Below are 8,306 nucleotides of genomic sequence, written 5' to 3'. Positions count from 1 at the left end.
ACCAAGATTGAATTGATGTTCCCCTCCACAGACGTGTATCTGCAACAGGTAGAGGGACGAACCTTTACTTCATATATACTCTCCAGGTGAATTTCAATCATCTAAATAAAGCTGAACACTTGCTGATCAGCATCACAGCTAATTTGTCCGCGTCCTGTACGAAATCGACTGGAATCAATAATCTCAATTGGAATCAGTACCCAATAGCGCTGAGGATCATTTCCTGGGTTGGTGCGATCACAAAATCTTTCCATCCATCATGAGACCATAATCCTCCAGGATCCCTGGATGTGTTACAGCTGTGATGTGGCATGTGACGCTCACACGAGGCGAACTGTTTTGATACGTTACCCTGTGGCTTGAATTACGGTCGTCTCGGGGTCTTTGGTGTATGTGCAGCTGAGTGAATTAGATTTCAGACCCTACTGATCCATTTGATGTACAGTTATTTGGATATCTTACGGCGATAAGACAGTTTTCAGGGGGGATGTGTTCCAATACCCCCCCGGGGTAACAGAAAACCTATACGCATATTGTCTATACTCCCATTCTATCGTCATGTTGTAACTTTGTGTGGTTCATCATCCTGACGGCATAAACAAGTTACTTTTAAAATGTTAGGTAGGGGGATGATTAACCTTTGATTGTGTACACCAGTAATGTTTACGTCACTTTTAATGACATGAGTAGGGGGAGGATGGTGTGTGTGTCCGTCAGGGTGTCTATGTGTGTGTGTCTGTGTGTGTGTGTGTGTACACTTGGGGGTTTGGGGGGGGGGGGGGTCTTTTGGGAACAAAATGTACTGTACTTGTTTTGGCCTGATGCAAAGCACTTAAAGGCTTCTTCATGGCTAGAAGCGCTTTAAGAGTCCAATATCCCTTTTCAAATGCTATAGTCCGGCGGAGCTTCAGCTTGTTGCGGTTGTCTTCAGCTGTTTGGGGGCCATAATGTGAGAGCTCTGGGCTCCCATCAGCCTCCCTTTGTCTCGTCCCACAGAGAGGCTCCTGTTGATGACTTATTTTGGAAACCAGAAGCACGGGCCTCTCAGCACTCGGGACAAGATGGCGAGTGATGGGGCCTGGCTGGCTGGGGCTTAAGTGTGTGAAAACCATGAGCCTGATAACAGTTTTTGGGAACATATCCAAAAAAATAACTTGTTATTGTGACAGTTCTTTTTTTGTGTGTGTGTGTGTGTGTGTGTTTTTTTCCTTCTTTTACTTTGAATTGTTTTGTTGCTCTTGGTGGAACATGCTGTTATCATGCCCAGCAGGGGATTTCCGGTGATAAAACAGGAGAACGTGGTTTACTATTTAGTGCGGCCAATCCCAGCGCTTCCTTTTATAAAGTTGTTACTGTTGATTATGTGCTATTGTGTTCCTGTATTAGTCTCACTCGGCCGCATTCAGTTTGAGGTATTGCTCATTGTCATCGTCGCTGAAAGGACGCTTGTGTGTAGCGCGATGGGAAATGCTAATGCGGCTCCAGCTGTGTATGAAATAACAAGTTAAACGCTATAGTATGCAAATAAAGTTATGCAAAAAGTAATGTGCGAAGACATTTTCAGTCAGATTTACATTTCCAGTATTAGCAACAGTAATTATTCATTCATGACATTACGAATAAATCTGCTTAAGATATTCATATTGCTAATCCAACAGGCTACGGCACATTAGAGGTTATTTAAAAGCATTTAATTGTATTGGTTTTGTGGCTGTTGGTGCCACTTGAACGAGTGGGAGCAATTTGCTGCATTCAGTTGTTGAGCGTAATGGAAGATAAAGGAATACACACTAATTCCCCACGTCTCCTGCCGACAAAGTTTAGATTCCAATGCTTTTAAATCCATCTGAATCCCTTTTCAAAGACGTCTCTGCTGCAGCAAAAAACCTTCGTGACGTAAGACTGGCAATCCTGGCACAGGTTTTTTTTTTTTTTTTAATCAGGGAAATTCTGACTGCCTCTAATGAAGCTGGAGCAGGAATAAAGGTTTGTGTTACTAAACTGCCGGTGCGAACGCTGCCAGTTTCAGCGCCGTGATCCTCGCAATATCCTTTCACTGGTTCATTAATCTGGCTGGGGAGCATTACAAGAGATTTGATCGCGTTGGCAAGAGAAGCTCCTAATTAGGTCTGTTTGAGAAACTTTGATACTCACTCAAATTGAAGTACACCTAAGTCCTAGCTGTGGCCGGTCGAGCACAAAGAGCCAAACGGGGATATTTGTTTCTGAGTTTTGTTTGTTTTGCGGTGACTGAAGACAGGACAGTTGTTATTGGGAGAGAGAGAGAGATTCAAGCTGCAGTGATGTATCTCAGGCCAACTTAGAATTAATGCAAGCATCCGGTTTTTATTAAGACTAATAATCGAAAAACACACTTTGATTAACCGCCCTGTGTCTTTTTAAGGAAAGGTTTCAATTTGTGTAAATCTGCCTTGTTACACTCCACTCATCAGAGTAATCCTCTGCCTTGTCCAGTCTGAAGTGAAACTCTTCTAGTGTTACTACACAATGATTCATACATTCCATGTTCAAATGATGGCGAGATTCAGTGTTGCATAACCAGTTATGACCACGTTCGTGTGTGGAGATTCCCAATAACCATTATCCAATAAGTCGTAGGGGATAAAACCCACAGCCTTTGTTTCAGGCAACAATCAGTTCCATAGTTCAGCTGGAGCTAATATCGTACTTCATAAAGTTATTATCCTTCTAATAAGAGCTTATTTTAACCCCTTTTCTTTATCTTATTCCTCCATATTTGGTAGAATACGTACAGTGTATGGCTGAATCACAGCTGGGTGATACTTCGTGGTCGCCACACCTTTGTTGCTGTGCAGAAGCAAGAAAACATCCGCGTTGTAACAATTGTGTTTCCTCGTTGATTGTCTCTCTCTTTACCTCCACCCAACTTTAGCCCCAGTCACTTTTGCTTGTCCTAACCTCGACATAACCTAAGACCTAACCCCGGCACTACAGGAAACACATGGGGAAGCAGTATTCAAAGGGGAAACTGGCTTTGACGTGAGACCTGCAATAAAGCCTGGTAATAGATTCAGCAGAACTATTAAAGGCAATTCAGAGGACAGCAAGGAAGTTAGGAAGGGATTCGTCTAGAGGCAGCATGGAAAGAAGAAATAATTACAACAATCCACACCTCTTTATATGTAAATGTGCACATGAGCTGAAACATAATCAGCCAGTACATTTTTTTTTACTGAAAATAGTCTTTATGTTTCAGCTTTAAAAGGTGTTGATTTTCCTTTTTAAACCTTTATTCAGAGTTAATTTGATGTGCACACGTTTTGTTTTTCCAAAAAGCTAATTAATGCACTTTTACTTCTATATTTGCTTTGTAAATATTAAGAGATAAAGTGTAGGTGGTGCTAATTCTTGCTGCAGGTGCCATTAGACAACTGCAAAAGACGAGGGTACCAGAAGATCTCCAACATACTCGTACTCTGCTTCATGTGTTCCCTTAGGGAAACTTGAAGCCGCCTCTTTGCTCCTCAGAGATGTGATGATTTTTAGCCTCTTCTGTGGAACTGAAGCTCAAGTGGATGTTAACGTCACATGTCATCATTTATTTGCCAAGTGTCCGTCCGCTCTGTTTTCAGTCGTCCACATTTGAACAAGCAGTACCCTCTTTCTATTTTTTCAGTTTCTTGCATTTTCACCTTTTTTTGTTGTCATGGGCAACGTGAATATACTCAATAACCAGATGGATAGAACCAAAATATGAACCTAGAACTCAGTATTACACTATAAAGTCAGTGTAGCCTACTGTTCTATGTCTTTTTTTCCATTGCAGTGCTGTAATCTGATGTGCAAGTTCTCTACATTTCACCACTGTGTACTGATGTTTCATTAGAGTTTACAAAAAGTTCATCTACTTTTTAAAAATGCAAACAAAAGTGAATCTGAGAACTTTTAATGTTGTCACCTTATATAGAGAGAACTCAAAGAGGATAAGTCACACAAACTTGATATACTCTACTGTGCCCATGGAGAGAGTGAGGACACTTGAATATTTTATAAAGGCATTTAGTCAAAAGTAGATTTCTGCCAAAACAAGGGCTCCTGCTGAGAGATGATTTCACAAGAAGCCATATGACTTCAATAGTCCAACAGATACAGTGTCGGACTTGACCGTACCCTCACAATCACACCGTAGGGACCTCGCTAATCATTCACATTCACCCGTGGTACGGAATGTGCTCTTTCACAACAGCAACTGTAAACTACGACTACAACATCGTGAAGAGCAATACCACTAATGGCCCTGAACCAAGGAGCATCTGTGATTGTTTAATTTCAACTTAAACACTTTGCCTCACAGCATTCTGGGAGAGAAACCCAAATCAAGTACATGTTAAAGGTTCAGTGTTGTAAGATTTAGGTGAAAGGGATCTATCGGCTGAAATTGAGTATAAAATAATCCTGGCGATGTTTTCATTGTGTGGTTCATCTGAATTGGTGAGTGGATAATGAGTGAATTTAAATTTGTAACCCTTTAAGACAGTTGATGAGATGTTCTTTCGAGAGGCCCTGTTTGTAAAATACTGTTCTCTGAAATGAAAGTGTAATATTATCATGGGAGACTTCAGCACAATCACACGTCCCACCGCGGACAGTGCTGCACATCTGCTGGTGCGATTTACCTCCTCTCGTGCCCACGTGGGCTTCGGTGCATCGGAAAAAACAAGCAGACCTGTTAGCGCACGTCACCTGGAGCTGGAAAGTGCGTAAATGCAAATACAAATATGCGAGAGTGATCTGTCATCTGTGCCAAGACACTTTAAAGAAGCTGGTGACGCAGTCTCAACATTGTCGTTCAGCAGACTACAGCAACAGGAAGAGATGGTGACACTGATTCAAACTAAACAAATTCCTCATTGAGACTAGGATGTTTTCAGAAAAACTTAGGAAACGATAATATACTACAAATAATATAAAGTGTGTATAATATTTAATACATTGTTGATCCTCTTTCCTTTGCCTCAGGGGTTGTGTGGGTTTGTTTAGTAAGAACCACCAGCGTCAGAGTCTGGAGGCGGTGATTGGATCTCACTTAACCTCTCTTTATGCAAATAAACATGACATTTGTGTTAGTAAAGACCAACGCACGCTGTAGATGACACTGTGTGTGTGTGGGTGTGTGTGAGAGAGAGAGACAGGAAGAGAGCGAGCAGAATCAGGATAGGGCTGAATACAAGAACGAGTGCGTGCAGCTATGAAGAATGATTTTTACTCATTTGTATATGGTGATCAGTGTTGATATTTCCTCGTGACGGTTACTAACAAATCAGAGACGTCAGCTGAGAGCGTGTGTGTCTGAGCGAGAGAGAGAGAGAGAGATGGACTGGAGTCAGGATGGACTGAATAAATGAAATTAAATATAATATATTAAATAATGTGTTGAATGAGTTCTCTGAGACGGACCATTATATAATTTTTGCCCAAAAGAAACACACGATGATGGGCTCAGCCAATCACAGAGAGACGCTGCATTCGTCCAATGGCCAAACCTTAGCTTGCACTCGGCACAAGCGAAATCGAAGACGAGGACATTGACGTGTGAGGTGATGTAATGACGTGTCTCTCAGGCTCTCAGGCTCTCAGGTGGCTCCAGCCGATGGAAAAAGCAAACCTGGTTCTTAAAAAGTGAAGCAGCACCAGTTTCGAGCAGTAACTGGGCAACAGATGTGATTTTAAAGAAATCTGCGATGCAAACATTAACATTCAGTTGATCACACGTTTCGGTTTCACTGGTATTATCACCCAGCTGCTCACTTCATCATTACAAGTGCACTGGATGTGGCTTTAATCAACCAATGTTCCACTCCTCATTCTGAGACGTTCATCTGCCAGAGAAAAGTCAAACCAATTGCAATGCGACTCTATGGAGACTTGTTCGTTTTATGTTTTAACGGGAAGGAACCAAGTTGTTGTTAGGATATTCCAGCTTCTGCGAAAGACATTGACACGCTGCACATGGCAGGGATCCCCTGCAACCCCTTGGAAATACATTGTGCAAAGGGGAATATACAATAGGACACACTGTCATGCCAGGTTAATGGCTTGTTATGACCATCTAAACAATTATCAACACAAACAGCCAGTGGCTTCTCTGTGTGTGTTCGTGCCACCAGGGTCTCCTGCTTAGCAGAGGCTGCTTCCTCTGCTCCTATAGCAACCAGTAAGCAAAGCTATCTCTTGTTTCAGAGCTCCATTGTTTGGTTTCCCATTTTAAGCGAGAGACCTTGTGTGCCCCTGCTCAGTATATTTTAAAACAACACGTTGGATGCCAGGCGAGTTGTGAAGCAGTTATTTTATTACCCCTCCTGTGTTGTTAATTAGAACGCTGAACTTTCACAAGGAGAGTTCAACTGCAAAACCACAGCAGTACTGTGGTAAATACTATCAAATACTATATTTATAATTGATAACTACACATCAAACTATCTACCTTCCTTAATTAAATCGTTTGTCATTTGCGTCTTTGACTGTTGACGGGTTTGAAATACCGCTGGGTCCTCTGCTCAGCTGGAAAGTTGGAATGGAAACCACCTGTGTTTGTCTGACATTCCTCTTGCTCAACAGTGCACCGCTCGGTCGGATTGTGACCTGATTACCTTGCGCTTTAAAGGATTATCTTGTCTGTTTATGAAATTATGAAATTGTTAAACAGTTTCACACCACTGATTTTCCAGTGATGTAAGCATCTCCCCCCCCCCACCCCCCCATCTCTGCTCATCTAATTTCCCTCCAGCTTCCTGCCCAGGAAGGGCAGGCGCAGATCTGCTGCACATATGTACGCTCTGAACATGTAAATCACGTCTGTCGGACTAGTAGCGAGGAAATTCTTTAGCAAATGACTGATTGTTTACTTTAGGGCGTCGAACATTACAGGAAGCCCACATTAGGTTTGGAGAGCACATCATTTAAAGCACATTTTTCATTCCAAGAGGAGTTATAGCATGAACCAGAATGTCTGTAAGGATTTTATAGTGAAAAACAATGAAGCAGAAACTCTTGCATTGTTATAACCACTGACAGGTGAGTGGCACCTGTCGGGAAGGGGGGTATATCAGGCAGCAGGGGAACAGTAACTTCTTAAAGTTGTGCTGGAAGCAGGAAAAATGGGTCATGAGCCAAACTGTGATGGTGAGATGACTGGGTCCGAGCAGCAGGTATACAGTGGTCAGTACCTTCCAAGGAAGTGGAAGTGAACCAAAGGAAGGACGCCCAGTGAACCGCTGACAGCAACACAGGATCACTGATGGCACAGATCGCTGAAAATCAATTCTAATCAGGGAAACCTCAGGTCCAAGTATCCATGTGGGTGTCACTCTGACATGCACCAGCTACTTTAACCTTCTTGCAGATCGAACACACCCCCTTCCTTCGTGTCCACATTCCCCTTCGTATTCCCTGGTGTTGGCCGCCTCACCGTGCAGCTGGAGAATCTGATGCTTGTGTTTTATTGCAGGACACCTTCGAGGGTGTTGTCTGTACCTGCATCTGTCAGAGCAGCACAATATTTGAAAGGTATAGTTTTTATCAGTGTAAACCTCCAAGAGAAGAAAAGATAAACGGTTTAAATGACTATGAATAAAATGCCTCATCAAACAAATTCCAGCCTGAGTTGATATTTGTAACATTAAGAGTTTGCATGTTCCGACAGATCTTCTGAGTGCACTGCAAAAAAGAACTAAAGACTCTAATGGACTTATCAGAGATGGAACGTGGAGCCAAGTGTTAGATGAAGAGAAGGATTCTAACTTCATCTCTATCTTTTGAACAGAGGCTCGGTGAAGTCATGACTAAGTCTCATGAGTCTCCTGTGGAAATTTGGATGAAATACAACCTTGAGCAAGAATTTCTACAGCTTTGAGGAGACAAGACAGTTTTTTTTTTTTTTTACGACATTCATGTTGCTGAGAGGATAAATCTTAGACTTTGGTTGGAAATGGTTGTTTATTACCGTCCTGCAAGGGCCACAGACACCAGCGTTTTTTTATTCTATTTTAAAGACAATTGTATTTATTATTGGCTGTCAGGATGTGAAGAGGAATTCAACAAATACAATAAAAAGAAACAACTCTCCAACTCTGCCTATCTGGCATCACTGTTTCTCCTTACACAGCCTCTAGCAGGGCTGTAGACTCCTATGTCTTCATACTGTAGATGTTGACATGATAGACTTGTCGTATTTTATTTACATAGTGACCTAAGAAGATCCATTTGAATGAAAAACATTGTGTGCAACTCTCCAGAACCTTTGAAGGTCCTAATTCTGCGCATGT

The sequence above is a fragment of the Hippoglossus hippoglossus genome, chromosome 21 (assembly GCF_009819705.1).
Source record: "Hippoglossus hippoglossus isolate fHipHip1 chromosome 21, fHipHip1.pri, whole genome shotgun sequence".
In the NCBI taxonomy this organism is placed as follows: domain Eukaryota; kingdom Metazoa; phylum Chordata; class Actinopteri; order Pleuronectiformes; family Pleuronectidae; genus Hippoglossus; species Hippoglossus hippoglossus.
The sequence above is the reverse complement of the archived record's forward strand: the minus strand, read 5'-3'. Positions refer to the sequence as shown.